At 38.9% G+C, this 18,032-nt stretch overlaps 1 long non-coding RNA gene across 1 annotated transcript in view; it reads right to left on the bottom strand.

Moving 5' to 3' along the window:
• The window catches only part of LOC117198496 (uncharacterized), a 120,497-nt gene that overhangs the window by 13,733 nt on the left and 88,732 nt on the right, over window positions 1-18,032 (bottom strand). Inside the window, exons 4-5 of the long non-coding RNA XR_007476642.1 lie at window positions 16,803-16,905; window positions 16,481-16,605 (exon numbers count right to left, since the gene is read on the bottom strand). This is a non-coding gene — a long non-coding RNA (uncharacterized LOC117198496). The remainder of the gene's footprint in view (window positions 1-16,480; window positions 16,606-16,802; window positions 16,906-18,032) is intronic.

Genomic DNA, 18,032 nt, shown 5'->3' with positions numbered 1-18,032 from the left:
GGCTTGTTTGGCCTCTAGTCTGGTTGGTTGCCATTTCCTATCCTCTGTGGATGATGCTGTTTAATGGGGCCTGGTTATGATGTGGCTGTTTGCAAAATCCTAGGGGGCCTCAGGGCTAGTGCTGGCTCACTGTGGGTGCAGTCAGGGTTCCAAAATACTGGGGCTATTGCCCACCAACTAGCAGGTGAAGCCAGATCCTGGGGTTAGTGCCAGACTACTGGAAGGCAGAGCTGGTTCCTGGAGTCTGGCTACAGAGCCCAGAGATCCCAGAACTCATTTCACATTGTTGTTGGGGCAGGGGATTGTTCACAGACATTGCTGGGTATGGGGTCTGAGGTGTCCTGAAGGTTGCTTTGGCCTGCTAGTGGGCAGGGCCAGGGCCCAGCTGGTCCTAGGGTAGGGTCTGGGCTGCATTCCTGGATCACAGTCTTCTTGCTTCTGGTATCTACCCCCTGGTGGTTGAGGCTGGTCTAGAGGCTTGTTCAGGCTTCCTGGAAGGAGGGGCTGGTGCCTGTCCACTGGTGTGTAGAGTTGGGTCTTGGCTCTCTAGGGGAATGAATGTCTAAGGGCACGTTCAGAGGCAGCTGTGCGCTCTTTAGTCTTTAGGCAGCCTGTCTGCTGATGGGTGGTGCTGTATCCCCACCCACTTAATTGTTTGGCCCGAGGTGTCCCAGCACTGGTGCCTGTAGGCTGGTGGGTGGTGCCAGGTCTTGGTTCTAATGAGCCAATATTGTCTGTCAGCTGCCAGCAGCAGTAGTGTTCACGTGACTGAATGTTCTCCAATATATCTGTCACCAATGTCTCTGTCCCCAGGTTGAGCTTCAGCTGTCCCCCACCTCTTTGGGAGACTCTCGAAGATCAGCAGTAAGGTCTGGCCCAGGCTCCTGTCAAATTACTGCTTTTGCCTTGGGTCCCAGTACATGTGAGATTTTGTGTGCACCCTTTATTAATGAAGTCTCTATTTCTCCCAGTCCTTTGGGACTCCTGCTGTTAAGCCCCACTGGCCTTCAAAGCCAAATGCTCTGGGGGCTCATGTTCCCAGTGCCAGATACTGGGGCTGGAGAGACTGATAATGGGGCTCAGAACTCTCACTCCTATGGGAGAACTTCTGCAATATATTCTCTAGTTTGTTGGTTGCCCATCTGGGGAGTATGGGATTTGATTATATCACAATTCTCCCCCTCCTACCCATCTTGTTGTGGTTCCTTCTTTGTGGCTTTTGTTGTACAAGATCTTTTCCAGTAGCTTACGGTCTTTTTCCCTGATGGTTGTTCTGCAGATACTTGTGATTTTGGTGTGCTTGTGAGAGGAGATGACCTCAGGGTCTTTCTGCTTTGTCATTGTGGCCGCTCTCCTGGAGTAAATAAATTTTTAAGGTAGCTGGTGCAAACTTGAATTGGGTTTGACTCTTTGTTAAGAGGACAAAGCCTTGTTAGATTGTTAATCTGCTTCTAATAACGGTACAGTTTCTTTACCTTTAATCAGTAAAACTTTCCATATTTGCCTCTAAAACCTTTTGTCACTTTGGTTAAGTATTGTTTCACAGTGATCTATGATATTTGACCAAGTCTTTTAAACCTTCTTTATATTTTTTTGATAAACTTCCCAAATCAAATTGTAATGAAGTTCCTTTGACCCCTAGCTAACTTTGGGATGCTTCAAAGGACCCCTGAAACATCCCAAGGAGAGATATTAAGCTAATTAGTTTCATTTGGTGTGTTAAATTCCATGGGAAGTATTGTCAAATGAGTAGTAAATCTTCTTAGTTTATGTTGTATGGGTAAATGGTTGTTAATATTGGCATTCTAGTAATTATATGGCATTCCCTCAAATCTAGTATGTCCTGGTAAAATGTTATCAGTCATAATTCTAGTTATTATCTTTTAATATTGAATGTCACAGAAATAACCAAACTTCTTTGTCAGTTTCATTATGATCAGGTTTTTAATCAGGTTTTTTTATCATGCCTTCTTAGGTCTTTTGCCAGTCATGGTCAGTTATGGTTTTACTCTGAGGACTTTTTCCAAGTACAGGTTTCTGATTAATTTCAGATCATACTGCTGAACTGGGTAAAAAAGAAGTCTTACGGGAAGGCTAATGGCTTCATAAAATTGTTTAAAAAAAGGATTAGTGACACAGGACTGAGTGAACTGGTGAATATGGGTATAATTTATGGTTTCTCTCTGAAACATTACTGGCTTTTAATCTGTGTTTTCCAGATTTAAGAAAACTCTTCCCCTCAAGCTAATTATGACTCACAGCAATTTGGTAAGTTACACCTTTGTAAGCAGAATTGAAACATTTATCTTTTCTCTCTACCTGATCCCTCCAGAGATTGGAAACTCTTAGGTTCCTAACAGCTTTACCAGATAAATTAGGAAGGTCACCTCCTAACAGATGCAGGAATCTGAAGGTATTCTGGGGACTTTGAAAAAGGGAGGAATTCACCTAAATCTGTAAGATGAAATCTGTGACAAGCCTTTGGCATGGCTTTCCTGGCCTTGAGAGGCCTTTAAAATTTCCATCTGAGATTGCTTATAAAAGTCCCAGTGAAGCAAATTTTAAAAGAGCCTATGATCAGTTACACTTATATACATCATCATGCCAAGTTTATTAAAACCAACAGATTAGTCTTAATTTGTCTATATTTGGTAGAAATGAGGGTCATTTTAGAGAGAAAAAAAGATTGTTTCAGTGAATATTAAATTCTAGTTTTGTTATTGAAGTTGGTATTCCCTGTCTAAGACTCACTTCCCAGACAGCTCCTTGCTTTTATGTTATTGTAAATTTAATTGAATTATTAACATGACGCTTTAAGTTTGTTTCTGAAGTTTATCTCAGTAACTTATTTTTGGATGAAGATCAGATGCCCCATGACCTGCAACCACATGATTATGCATACTGGAGAAGACATAATTTAAAGAACCATCTCCAACCTATATGGAAGGACCCTTATCAGGTACTCTTAACTAGCTCATGCAATGCAAAACTGAAGAGAATTGATGCATGGATTAATATTTCCAGTTAGAAAGGGCTCCTGCACTGGACTGGCCTATAGAGAGGAGAGCTGACCTCAAAATCACCTTAAAACAATGTTCAAATAAGGAGAATCTTTCAGACCAGGATGAGAAGAAAACAACATGTGAAGTAGACAGCTGATCCAAAATGCCAGACCAGGTCTGTATACCAATTACTTTGACAACTGCTCACAGTTTTGCTCATGAACCAAATGTACTTCAGTCTTATGCAGAATCCAACTGTTAGGATTATGGTCAATTATCTATATATCCAGTACTTCTGGGTTACCTTGGTGGATTTCTCCACTCCAACGCTCTATCTAATTGGATGGCCCTTAGGAAATTATTCTAGAAGAAATTATAATTCTCTTCAGGCCACTAGTGATATTACTAGTTGGGATACCCTCACCTCACCAATTAATAAGTGAGGCAGAAAAATGGGTAAGTGAGCTGGAAGACAGAATGGTGGAAATCACTGGGGCAGAACAGAAAAAGGAATGAAAAGAAATGAGGACAGTCTAAGAGACATCTGGAACAATATTAAACACAACATTTGCATTATAGGGGTTCCAGAAGGAGAACAGAGAGAGAAAAGACCTGAGAAAATATTTGAAGGATGATAGCTGAAAAATTCCCCAACATGGGAAAGGAAACAGTCACCCAAGTCCAGGAATCCCAGAGTCCCAAGCAGGATAAACATGAGGAGGAACACAATGAGACACATAGTAATCAAACTTACAAAGGTTAAAGATAGAGAAAATATTAAAAGCAACAAGGGAAAAGCAATAAAAAACATAAAAGGGAATTCCCATACAAGTTTCTCAGCAGAAATTCTGCATGCCAGAAGGGAGTGGCACAATCTATTTAAAGTGATGAAAAGGAAGAACCTACGACCAAGAATACTCGACCCAGCAAACTGTCATTCAGATTTAACAGAGAAATCAAAAACTTTACAGACAAGCAAAAGGTAAGACAATTCAGCACCACCAGACCAGCTTTTTCTAACAAATGCGAAAGGAACTTCTCTATGCAGAAAAGAAAAGGCCACAACTAGAAACAAGAAAATTATGAATGAAAAGCTCACTGGTAAAGGCAAACCTACACCAAAGGTAGCAAATTTCCACACAAATATGATATCAAAATCAGCAATCATGAGGCGAGTACAAATGCAGGATATTGGAAATGCATTTGAAATGAAAAGACAAGCAACTTAAAACAATCTTGTTTATATATAGAGTGTTATATCAAAACCTCATGGTCACCACAAATCAAAAATCTACAATAGATATACACACACACAAAAGGAATCCAAATACAACATTAATCATTAAATCACAGGTTAAGAGAAGAAGAAAGGAGAGAATTAAAAAGACGTACAAAGAGTCCATCTGCCGATGCAAGGGACACGGGTTCGTGCCCCGGTCTGGGAAGATCCCACATGCCGTGGAGCGGCTGGGCCCATGAGCCATGGCCACTGAGCCTGTGCGTCCGGAGCCTGTGCTCCACAACGAGAGAGGCCACAACAGTGAGAGGCCCGCATACCGCAAAAATAAAACAAAAACAAATACAGAACAATTAACAAAATGGCAATAAGAACCTATCAATCATTAGATTAAACATAAATGGTTTAAATGCTCCAACCAAAAGACATGGACTGGATGAATGAATACAAAAACAAGACCCATATATATGCTGTCTACAAAAGACCCATTTCAGACCTAGAGACACATACAGACTGAAAGTGAAGAGATGGAAAAAGGTATTCCATGCAAATGGAAATCAAAAGAAAGCTGGAGTAGCAGTATCATATCAGACAAAATAAACTTTAAAGACTGTTACAAGAGACAAGGAAGGACACTACATTATGATTAAGAGATCAATCCAAGAAGAAGATGTAACAACTGTAAATATATATGAACCCGACATAGGAGTACCTCAATATATAAGACAAAAACTAACAGCCATAAAAGGAGAAACTAACAGTAACACAATATTAGTGGCGGACTTTCCAGACAAAAAATCAATAATGAAACACAGGCCTTAAAAGACATATTAGACCGGACATACTTAATTGATATTTATTGAGCGTTCCATTCAAAAGCAACAGAATACACATTCTGCCCAAGTGCACATGGTATATTCTCCAGGATTGATCACATGCTGGACCACAAAGTGCGCCTTGGTAAATTTAAGAAAACTGAAATCATATAGCATTGTGGTGAGAAAAGATGCTTGATAAAATTAGAAATCAACTACAAGAAAAAAAAGTGTAAAAACCAAAAACATGTGGAGGATAAACAATATGCTACTAAACAATCAATGGATCACTGAAGAAATCAAAGAGGAAATTTAAAAATACCTAGAGACAAATGAAAATGAAAACATGGTGATCCAAAACGTATGGGACACAGCAAAAGCAGTCTTAAGAGTGAAGTTTATAGAAATACAAGGAAAAAAAAATACTAAGGAAAAAAAATACTCTATCTAACCTTACACCTAACACAACTGGAGAAAGAAGAACAAACAAAACCCAGTTAGTAGAAGGAAAGAAATCATAAATTTCAGAGCAGAAATACATGAAATAGAGACAAGAAAACAATAGAAAAGATCAATGAAACTAAAAGTTTGTCCTTTGAAAAGATAAAACTGATAAACCTTAGCCAGACTCATCAAGAAAGAAAGGGAGAGGGCTCAAATCAATAAAATTAGAAATGAAAAAGGAGAAGTTACAATGGACACCACAGAAATACAAAGGATCATAAGAGACTACTACAAGCAATAAAGTGGACAACCCAGAAGAAATGGACAAGTTTTAGAAAAGTACGAGTTCCCAAGACTGAACCAGGAAGAAATAGAAAATAATAACAGACCAAACACAAGTACTGAAATTGAAACAGTGATTTAAAAACTCCCAAAAAAACAAAAGTCCAGAAACAGATGACCTCACAGGCAAATTCTGTGAAACATTTAGAGAAGGGTTAACACCTATCCTTCTGAAACTATTACAAAAAATTGCAAAGGAAGGAACACGCCCAAGCTCATTCTATGAGGCCATCATCACCTTGATACCAAAACCAGACAAAGATGCCACAAAAAAGAGAGAAAATTATAGGCCAATATCACTGATGAAAATAGATGTAAAAATCCTAAACAAAATACTAGCAAGTTAAATCCAACAGCATGTTAAATAGGTTATACACCATGAATAACTGGGATTTATCCCACAGATGCAAGAATTTTTCAATATCTGCAAATCCATCAGTGTGATACATCACATTAACAAATTGAAGAATAAAAACCATATGATCATCTCAGTAGATGCAGAAAAAGCTTTTGACAAAATTCAACACCCATTTATGATAAAAACTCTCCAGAAAACAGGCATAGAGAGAACATACATCAACACAATAAAGGCCATATATGACAAACCTTCAGCTAACATCATACTCAATGGTGAAAAGCTGAATGCATTTCCTCTAAGATCAGGAACAAGACAAGGATATCCACTGTCACCACTTTGATTCAATGTCATTTTGGAAGTCCTACTCTCAGCAATCAGAGAAGAAAAATAAATAAATAAAAGGAATCCAAAATGGAAAAGTAGAAGTAAAACTGTCCCTGTTTGCAGATGACATGATACTATATGTAGAAAATGCTAAAGATGCTACCAGAAAACTACTAGAGCTCATCAATGAATTCAGTAAAGCTGCAGGATACAAAATTGATGTACAGAATCTGTTGTTTTCCTATACAGTAATAATGAAACATAAGAAAGAGAAATTAAAGAAATAATCTCATTTACTATCACATCAAAAAGAATAAAATACCTAGGAATAAACCTCCCTAAGGAGACAAAACACCTGCATTCTGAAAACTATAAGACACTGAGCAAAGAACGTGAAGATGATACAAACAGATGGAAAGATATACAATGTTCTTGGATTGGAAAAATCAATATTGTGAAAATGACTATACCATCCAAAGCAATCTACAGATTGAATGCAATCCCTATCAAATTACCAATGGCATTTTTTGCAGAACTAAACCAAAATTTTACAATTTTTATGCAAACACAAAAGACCATGAATAGCCAAAGCAATTTGAGAAAGAAGAATGGAGCTAGAGGAATCAGGGTCCCTAACTTCAGACTATACTACAAAGCTACAGTAATCAAAACAGTATGGTCCTGGCACAAAAAAAGAAATATAGATCAATGGAACAGGATAGAAAAGTACAGGGAGGAGCTTCAAGATGGCGGAAGAGTAAGACGTGGAGATAACCTTCCTCCCCACAAATACATCAGAAATACATCTACATGTGGAGCAACTCCTACAGAACACCTACTGAATGCTGGCAGAAAACCTCAGACCTCCCAAAAGGCAAGAAACTCCCCACATACCTGGGTAGGGCAAAAGAAAAAGGAAAGAGACAAAAGAACAGGGACAGGACCTGCACCTCTGGGAGGGAGCTATGAAGGAGGAAAGGCTTCCACACACTAGGAAGCCCCTTCGCAGGCAGAGACTGCGGGTGGCGGAGGTGGGAAGCTTCAGAGGCACAGAGGGGAGTGCAGCAACAGGGGTGCAGAGGGCAAAGCAGAGAGATTCCCGCACGGACATTCACCAGCCTGAGAGGCTTGTCTGCTCACCCACCAGGGTGGGAGGGGGCTGGGAGCTGAGACTCAGGCTTCAGAGGCCAGATACCAAGGAGAGGACTGGGGTTACCTGCGTGAACACAGCCTGAAGGGGGCGAGTGTGCCACAGCTAGCTGGGAGGGAGTCTGGGAAAAAGCAGGAGACTTTTTCTCCCCTCTTTGTTTCCTGCTGCACGAGGAGAGAGGATTAAGAGCACTGCTTAAAGGAGCTCCAGAGAGGTCCGGCTATCAGCGCGGACCCCAGAGACTGGCATGAGATGCTAAGGCTGCTGCTGCCGCCACCAAGAAGCCTCTGTAAAAGCACAGGTCACTATCCACACCTCTCCTCCTGGGAACCTGTGCAGCCCGCCACTGCCAGGGTCCCGTGCTCCAGGGACAACTTCCCCGGGAGAACACACAGCACCCTCAGGCTGGTGCAACATCACACCAGCCTCTGCCACGGCAGGCTTGCTCCGCATCCCATACTCTTCCCTGCCCTTGGCCTGTGTGAGCCAGAGCCCCTGAATCAGCTGCTCCTTTAACCCCATCCTGTCTGAGTGAAGAACAGATGCCCCCAAGCGACCTACACACAAAGGTAGAGCCAAATCCAAAGCTGAAGGGAACAAAGCTGTGTGAACAAAGAAGAGAAAGGGAAATCTCTCCCAGCAGACTCAGGAGCAGCAGATTAAATCTCCACAATCAACTAGATGTACCCTGCATCTGTGGAATACCTGAATAGACAACGAATCATCCCAAATTGAGGAGGTGGACTTTGGGAGCAATGATATATATTTTTTTTCCCCTTTCTCTTTATGAGTGTGTATGTGTATGATTCTGTGTGTGATTTTGTCTGTATAGTTTTGCTTTTACCATTTGTCCTAGGGTTCTCTCTGTCCATTTTTTTTTTTTTAGTATACTTTTTAGCGCTTCTTATCACTAGTGGATTTCTTTTCTGGTTTGGTTGCTTTCTTTCTTTTTGTTTTATTACTTAAAATTTATTCTTAATAATTATTTTTAAATTTCAATAACTTTATTTTATTTCATTTTATCCTTTTCCTTTTTTCTTTTTTTCCCCCTTTTATTGTGAGCCATGTGGATGACAGGCTCCTGGTACTCTGGCCAGGTGTCAGGGCTGTGCCTCTGAGGAGGAAGAGCCAAGGTCAGGACACTGGTCCACCAGAGGCCTCCTGGCTCCACGTAATACCAAATGGTGAAAATCTCCCAGAGATCTCCACAAATACCAAGACCCAGCTCCACTCAACTACCAGCAAGCTACAGTGCTGAACACCCTATGACAAACAACTAGCAAGACAGGAGCACAACCCCACCCATTAGCAGAGGGACTGCCTAAAATCATAATAAGGTTACAGACACCCCAAAACACCCCACCAGACATGGACCTGCCCAAAAGAAAGACAAGATCCAGCCTCATCCACCAGAACACAGGCACTAGTCCCCTCCACTAGGAAACCTACACCACCCACTGAACCAGCCTTAGCCACTGGGGGCAAACACCAAAAACAATGGGAACTACAAATCTGTAACCTGTGAAAAGGAGACCACAAACACAGTAAGTTAAGCAAAATGAGAAGACAGAAACCACCCAGCAGATGAAGGAGCAAGGTGAAAACCCCCCAGACCTAACAAATGAGGAGGAAATAGGCAGTCTACCTGAAAAAGGATTCAGAATAATGATAGTAAAGATGATCCAAAATCTTGGAAATAGAATGGTGAAAATACAAGATATGTTTAACATGGACCTAGAAGAACTAAAGAGCAAACAAACAATGAGGAAAAACAAAATAAATGAAATTAAAAATTCTCTAGAAGGGATCAACATCAGAATAACTGAAGCAGAAGAACGGATAAGTGACCTGGAAGATAAAATAGTGGAAATAACGACTGCAGAGCAGAATAAAGAAAAAAGAATGAAAAGAATTGAGGACAGTCTCAGAGACCTCTGGGAAAACATTAAACACACCAACATTCGAATTATAGGAGTCTCAGAAGATGAAGAGAAAAAGAAAGGGACTGAGAAAATATTTGAGGTGATTATAGTTGTAAACTTCCCTACTATGGAAAGGAAATAGTTAATCAAGTCCAAGAAGCACAGAGAGTCCCATACAGGATAAATCGAAGGAGAAACATGCCAAGACACATATTAATCAAACTATCAAACATTAAATACAAAAAAAAATATTAAAAACAGCAAGGTAAAACCAAAAAATAACATGTAAGGGAATCCCCATAAGGTTAACAGCTGATCTTTCAGTGGAAACTCTCCAAGCCAGAAAGGAGTGGCAGGACATACCTAAAGTGATGAAAGTGAACAACCTACAACCAAGATTACTCTACCTATCAAGAATCTCATTGAAATTTGACAGAGAAATTAAAACCTTTACAGACAAGCAAGAGCTAAGAGAATTCAGCACCACCAAACCAGCTTTACAACAAATGCTAAAGGAACTTCTCTAGGCAGGAAACACAAGAGAAGGAAAAGGCCTACAATAACATACCCTAAACAATTGAGAAAATGGTAATAGGAACATACATATTGATAATTACCATAAATGTAAATGGATTAAATGCTCCAACCAAAAGACATAGACTGGTTGAATGGATACAAAAACAAGACCCGTATATATGCCGTCTACAAGAGACCCACTTAAGACCTAGGGACACATACAGACTGAAAGTGAGGGGAGGTAAAAAGATATTTCATGCACATGGAAATCAAAAGAAAGCTGGAGGAGCAATTCTCATATCAGACAAAATAGACTTTACAACAAAGACTATTACAAGAGACAAAGAAGGACACTACATAATGATCAAAGGATCAATTCAAGAAGATGATATAACAATTGTAAATATTTATGCACCCAACATAGGAGCACCTCAATACATAAGGCAAATACTAACAGCCATAAAAGGGGAAATCAACAGTAACACAATCATAGGAGGGGACTTTAACACCCCACTTTCACCAATGGACAGATCATCCAAAATGAAAATACAGAAACACAAGCTTTAAATGATGCATTAAACAAGATGGACTTAATTGATATTTATAGGACATTCCATCCAAAAACAACAGAATACCCATTCTTCTCAAGTGCTCATGGAACATTCTCTAGGATAGGTCATATCTTGGGTCACAAATCAAGCCTTGGTAAATTTCAGAAAATTGAAATCGTATCAAATATCTTTTCTGACCACAACGCTATGAGCCTGGATATCAATTACAGGAGAAAATCTGTAAGATATACAAACACATGGAGGCTAAACAATACACTACTTAACCAAGAGATCACTGAAGAAATCAAAGAGGAAATCAAAAAATACCTAGAAGCAAATGACAATGAAAACATGACAACCCAAAACCTATGAGATGCAGCAAAAGCAGTTCTAAGGGGGAAGTTTATAGCAATACAGTCCTACCGTAAGAAACAAGAAACATCTCAAATAAACAACCTAACCTTACACATAAAGCAGTTAGAGAAAGAAGAACAAGAAACCCTAGTTAGCAGAAGGAAAGAAATCATAAATATCAGATGAGAAATAAATGAAAGAAAAATGAAATGATAGCAAAGATCAATAAAACTAAAAGCTGGTTCTTTGAGACGATAAACAAAATTGATAAACCATTAGCCAGACTCATCAAGAACAAAATGGAGAAGACTCAAATCAATAGAATTAGAATGAAAAAGGAGAAGTAACAACTGACACTGCAGAAATACTAAAGATCATGAGAGATTACTACAAGCAAATATATGCCAATAAAATGGAATACCCAGAAGAAATGGACAAATTCTTAGAAATGCACAACCTTCCGAAACTGAACCAGGAAGAAATAGAAAATATGAACAGACGAATCACAAGCACTGTAATTGAAACTCTGATTAAAAATCTTCCAACAAACAAAAGCCCAGGACCAGATGGCTTCACAGGCGAATTCTATCAAACATTTAGAGAAGAGCTAACACCTATCCTTCTCAAACTCTTCCAAAATATAGCAGAGGGAGGAACACTCCCAAAATCATTCTACAAGGCCACCATCATCCTGATATCAAAACCAGAAAAAGATGTCACAAAAAAGAAAAGTACAGGCCAATATCACTGATGAACATAGATGCAAAAATCCTCAACAAAATACTAGCAAACAGAATCCAACAGCACATTAAAAGGATCATACACCATGAACAAGTGGGGTTTATCCCAGGAATGCAAGGATTCTTCAATATACGTAAATCAATCAATGTGATACACCATATTAAAAAACTGAAGGAAAAAAAACATATGATCATTTCAATAGATGCATAGAAAGCTTTCAACAAAATTCAACACCCATTTATGATAAAAACCCTGCAGAAAGTAGGCATAGAGGAACTTTCCTCGACATAATAAAGGCCATATATAATAAGCCCACAGGCAACATCATCCTCAGTGGTGAAAAACTGAAACCATTTCCACTAAGGTCAGGAACAAGACAAGGTTGCCCACTCTCACCACTGTTATTCAGCATAGTTTTGGAAGTTTTAGCCACAGAAATCAGAGAAGAAAAAGAAATAAAAGGAATACAAATCAAAAGAAGAAGTAAAGCTGTCACCATTTGCAGATGACATGATACTATACATAGAGAATCCTAAAGATGCTACCAGAAAACTACTAGAGCTAATCAATGAATTTGGTAAAGTAGCAGGATACAAAATTTATGCACAGAAATCCCTTGCATTCCTATACACTAATGATGAAATATCTGAAAGAGAAATTAAGGAGACACTCCATTTGGCATTGCAACAAAAAGGATAAAATACCTAGGAATAAACCTACTTAAGGAGACAAAAGCCCTGTATGCAGAAAACTATAATACACTGATGAAAGAAATTAAAGATGATACAAAGAGATGGAGAGATATACCATGTTCTTGGACTGGAAGATTCAACATTGTGAAAATGACTCTACTACCCAAAGCAATCTACAGATTCAATGCAATCCCTATCAAACTACCAAGGGCATTTTTCACAGAACTAGAACAAAAAATTTTCACAATATGTATGGAAACACAAAAAACCCTGAATAGCCTAAGCAATCTTGAGAAAGAAAAAAGGAGCTGGAGGAGTCAGGCTCCCTGACTTTATACTACAAAACTACAGTAATCAAGACAGTATGGTACTGGCACAGAAACAGAAATATAGATCAATGGAACAGAATAGGAAGGCCAGAGATAAACCCACGCACATATGGTCACCTTATCTTTGATAAAGGAGGCAAGAATATACAGTGGAGAAAAGACAGCCTCTTCAATTAGTGGTGCTGGGAAAACTGGACACCTTCATGTAAAAGAATGAAATTAGAACACTCCCTAACACCATACACAAAAATAAACTCAAAATGGATTAAAGACCTAAATGTAAGGCCAGATACTATCAAACTCTTAGAGGAAAAGACAGGCAGAACACTCTATGACATAAATCATAACAAGATACTTTTTGACCCACCTCATAGAGAAATGGAAATAAAAACAAAAATAAACAAATGGGACCTAATGGAAAAAGCTTTTGCACAGCAATGGAAATGATAAACAGGACAAAAAGATAACCCTCAGAGTGAGAGAAAATATTTGCAAATGAAGCAACTGACAAAGGATTAATCCCCAGAATTTACAAGCAGCTCATTCAGCTCAATATCAAAAAACCAAACAACCCAATCCAAAAATGGGTAGAAGACCTAAATAGACATTTATCCAAAGAACATATACAGATGACCAACAAACACATGAAAGACTGCTCAAGATCATTAATCATTAGGGAAATGCAAATCAAAACTACAATGAGATATCATCTCACACCAATCAGAATGGCCATTATCAAAAAAATGTACAAACAGTAAGTGCTGGAGAGGGTGTCAAGAAAAAGGAACTCTCTTGCACTGCTGGTGGGAATGTAAATTGATACAGCCACTATGGAGAACAGTATGGAGGTTCCTTAAAAACTAAAAATAGAGCTACCATACGACCCAGCAATCCCACTACTGGGCATATACCCTGAGAAAACCATAATTCAAAAAGAGTCATGTACCACAATGTTCACTGCTGCTCTATTTACAATAGCCAGGACATGGAAGCAACCTAAGTGTCCATCAACAGATGAATGGATAAAGAAGATGTGGTACATATATACAATGGAATATTACTAGCCCTACAAAGAAACGAAATTGAGTTATTTGTAGTGAGGTGGATGGACCTGGAGTCTGTCATACAGAGTGAAGTAAGTCAGAAGAAAAAAACAAATACTCTATGCTAACACATATATATGGAATCTAAAAAACTAAAACAAAACCAAAATGGTCATGAAGAACCTAGGGGCAAGACGGGAATAAAGACACAGACCTACTAGAGGATGGACTTGAGGATACGGGGAGGGGGAAGGGTAATCTAGGATAAAGTGAGAGAGTGGCATGGATATACATACACTACCAAATGTAAAATAGATAGCTAGTGGGAAGCAGCCGCATAACACAGGGAGATCAGCCCGGTTCTTTGTGAACACCTAGACGGGTGGGATAGGGCAGGTGGGAGGCAGGGAGACACAAGAGGGAAGAGATATGGGGATATATGCATATGTATAGCTGATTCACTTTGTTATAAAGCAGAAACTAACACACCATTGTAAAGCAATTATACTCCAGTAAAGATGTTAAGAAAAAGAATAGTCCAGCAATAAACCCAGGCGCCTATGGTCAATTTTGGTCAATTTATCTACCACAAAGGAGGCAAGAGTATACAATGGAGAAAAGACAGTCTCTTCAATACGTGCTGCTGGGAAAACTGGACAGCTACATGTAAAAGAATGAAATTAGAACATTCTCTAACACCACACACACAAAATAAACTCAAGATGGATTAAAGACCTAAATATAAGTCCTGATACTATAAAACCCTTATGGGAAAACATAGACAGAACACTCTTTGACATAAATCACAGGAATGTCTTTTTTGATTCATCTCCTAGAGTAATGGAAATATAAACAAAAATAAACAAATGGGACCTAATTGAACTCAAAAGGTTTTGTACAGCAAAGGAAACCATAAACAAAATGAAAAGACAACCCACGGAATGTAAGAAAATTTTTGCAAATGATGAGAATGACAAGGATTAATCTCCAAAATACATAAACAGGTCATGTAGCTCAATATCAAAAAACCAATTCCTGGCAGTATCAGTGTGCTTGTAAAAGAAAAATCAAAAACAGAGAGGTTGTTTTACATAGTAATAATCGCCTTCTGGAATGGAATCCCTGCTGTATCAGTGAGAGGAGCTAGTGACAAAGTCAAAGCAGAAAATTAGATGGGTCTTTTCAGAAAGCATAAATAAAAAGCCTCCTATCCTGTGGCAGAAGCTCCTCTAGATCATGATAGATTCCAAATCAAGAATCTAGGAATGTGGAAAGATTTAATTACAAGGCCTTGAACATGGTCCCAAACCCTTGCATCCCGCAGTGAACTCTGATTTCTGGGTTGCTTTGAAAACCCCATATTCCTTTTGTCAGCTTATATTTGGGGAGCCTGTTTGTTGGCTATCCTTTTCTTCGACTCTGTGTCAGTTAAGTCTCTAGCATGTGTTTCTTTACCTACCATCCAGTTTTGTTTAAAACACAAAACTCTAGAGAGCCTTGAGAAAAAGTCTTACTTGGTTGCTAGTAATGTGTTTTTATTTATTCAGGATAGTTTTGTGCTAAGAACAGTGTTAGATTTAAAAATTAGAGGTTTAATTCCTCTTTTTTGTGTTGATTTCATTATTGAAAATAAATAGAACTTTGTAAAAACAAAAACAAAACAACCCAATCAAAAAATGGGCAGAAGACCTAACTAGACATTTCTCAAAGAAGACATACAGATGGCTAACAGGCACATGAAAAGATGCTCAACATCGCTAATTATTAGAGAAATGCAAATCAAAACTACAGTGAGGTATCACCTCACACCAGTCAGAATGGCCATCATCAAAAATCTACAAACAATAAATGCTGAGGGTGTGGAGAAAAGGGAACCCTCCTGCACTGTTGGTGGGAATGTAAATTGATACAGCCACTGTGGAGAACAGTATGGAGGTTCCCTAAAAAACTAAAAATAGAGCTACCATATGATCCAGCAATCCCACTCCTGGCTGTATATCCAGAGGAAACTATAGTTGGAAAGGATACATACACCCCAGTTTTCACTGTAGCACTATTTACAGTAGTCAAGACATGGAAGCAACCTAAATGTCCATCGACAGATGAATGGACAAAGAAGATGTGGTACATATATACCACGGAATATTACTCAGCCATAAAAAGAATGAAATAATTCCATTTGCAGCAACATGGATGGACCTGGAGATCATCATACTAAGTGAAGTGAGTCAGAGAATGACAAATATGTGATATAGCTTATATGTGGAATCTAAAAAAAAATGATACAGATGAATTTATTTACAAAACAGAAACAGACTCACAGACTTAGCAAATGAACCTATGGTTACCAGTGGGGAAGGGTATAGGGGAGGGATAAATTGGAAGTTTGGGATTGACATATACATATTACTATATTTAAAATAGATAACCAACAAGTACCTATTGTTTAGCACAGGGAACGCTACTCAGTATTCTGTAATAACCTAAATGGGGAAAGAACTTGAAAAAGAATAGATACATGTATATGTATAACTGAATCACTTTGCTGTACACCTAAAACTAACACAACATTTTAAGTCAAGTATACCCCAATAAAATTGTTAAAAACCTCAGGATAATCAACCAATGATCAGGAGATCTGAGAACCAGGAGAGACTCACCCAAATTCATCTGGACTTCCGAGGAGGAAAGGCCTCTGCCAGTACCAACGCTCCAGTTCCTTGTAGAGTTCAGGTGAAGGATAGGAGTCTGCTCTGGGCCCCTTCACTGTTTGTCAAACTGTGGACTGAAAAAAAAATGTACAACCTCTAAAAGTTGAGAATTATGTTTTATTTGGCAGACAAAACTGAGGACTTCAGCCTAGAAGACAGCCTCTCAGACAGCTCTGAGGGACTGCTTCAAAGAGATTAGGGAGGAGCCAGGATACGTAAGGATTTTTGCAACAGAAACCAGGTAGTCAGAACATCAAAAGATTACTGTTACCAAATTCCCTGGTGGTCCAGTGGTTAGGACTCTACGATCTCATTGCTGAGGGAGCAGGTTCAATCCCTGGTCAGGGAACTAAGATCCCACAGGCTGCAAGGCACTGCCAAAAAAAAAAATTACTGTTAAAGAAAACCAGAGGTCTCTAGTTAATGAATTTAGCACTTTTCTATGTATGGGACAATTCAACAGTCTGAGTTCATTGAAATCATTCCTTTGATATGCACCTTAGCTGTCTGGGGCCAGTATCCTGTTCTTTACCATCCTGTATCCCTTAAGGGTGTACAGTTTGGGGTGGCTGCAATGTTTGAGGGCTTGGCAGTGGGCAGCCTGTTTTTCTCCATCCGAGTTCCCTCAGGGCACACCATCACCATGGGGCAGCTGTAGTGGCTGATGGCCTGATGGGTGCAGCACCCTTTGTTTGCTGATATGGCAGGCAACAGTTTTTCATCCACACCTCAAGGATGGTCAGGGATGAGAAATTTGGTCCGATGTCAAGGGCAATCAGACATTGATGGTGGGGTATTCTAGCAAACTTGTCTCAGCAGGATTCTTGCTAAAATTGGTTCCTTAAAGACATGTTGAAGGATGGGTCCTAGTCAAAAAAGAGCACAGAGGATTCTGAATAGAGTTTGGCTAAAGAGAGAATCTTGTCTGAGAGGTAAAGATCAATTCATTCTGAGCTATTATCTCCTTAGAAATTCAATTTCTAATTATGCTATTCCTTAAAATGTCAATAATTTGGACTATGATGTAATATGTAATATAAGTAAGTCACTATATTCCTCAATCTGGCAGAAAAATAGCAGTTCTTCATTCATTTTATCTTATGGTTAACTCTTCTTCACCCATCACAGGCATTTTGTATAGTTGGAATCACCAAATAGGACTGTATTTAAAATTTTGGGTTTTTAAATTATTTTCCTTCCAATATACAGTTTCACTTATCTGAATATTGGTGGGCATGGGGGGATGAAAAACCAGTACTGGGCTTATCTTTAAGTATCATTAAGTATGATCTATTCAGTATAACTTAGGTCAACAAAGATTAAAACTCCCCAAAGAATTAGAAATAACCTAAAATATGAATATTGCAGAATTTAGTCTTAACTTTGTTCAAACATAGGTACTGGTAGTATGCCTGTTAGAGATAAACAGAAAATGATCCCTGGTATTGTAGAAACTATACTATAATGAAGGGAGGGAGGGAGGGAGGGAGGGAAGGAAGGA

The sequence above is a fragment of the Orcinus orca genome, chromosome 1, assembly GCF_937001465.1.
Source record: "Orcinus orca chromosome 1, mOrcOrc1.1, whole genome shotgun sequence".
In the NCBI taxonomy this organism is placed as follows: domain Eukaryota; kingdom Metazoa; phylum Chordata; class Mammalia; order Artiodactyla; family Delphinidae; genus Orcinus; species Orcinus orca.
The sequence above is the reverse complement of the archived record's forward strand: the minus strand, read 5'-3'. Positions and strand labels throughout refer to the sequence as shown.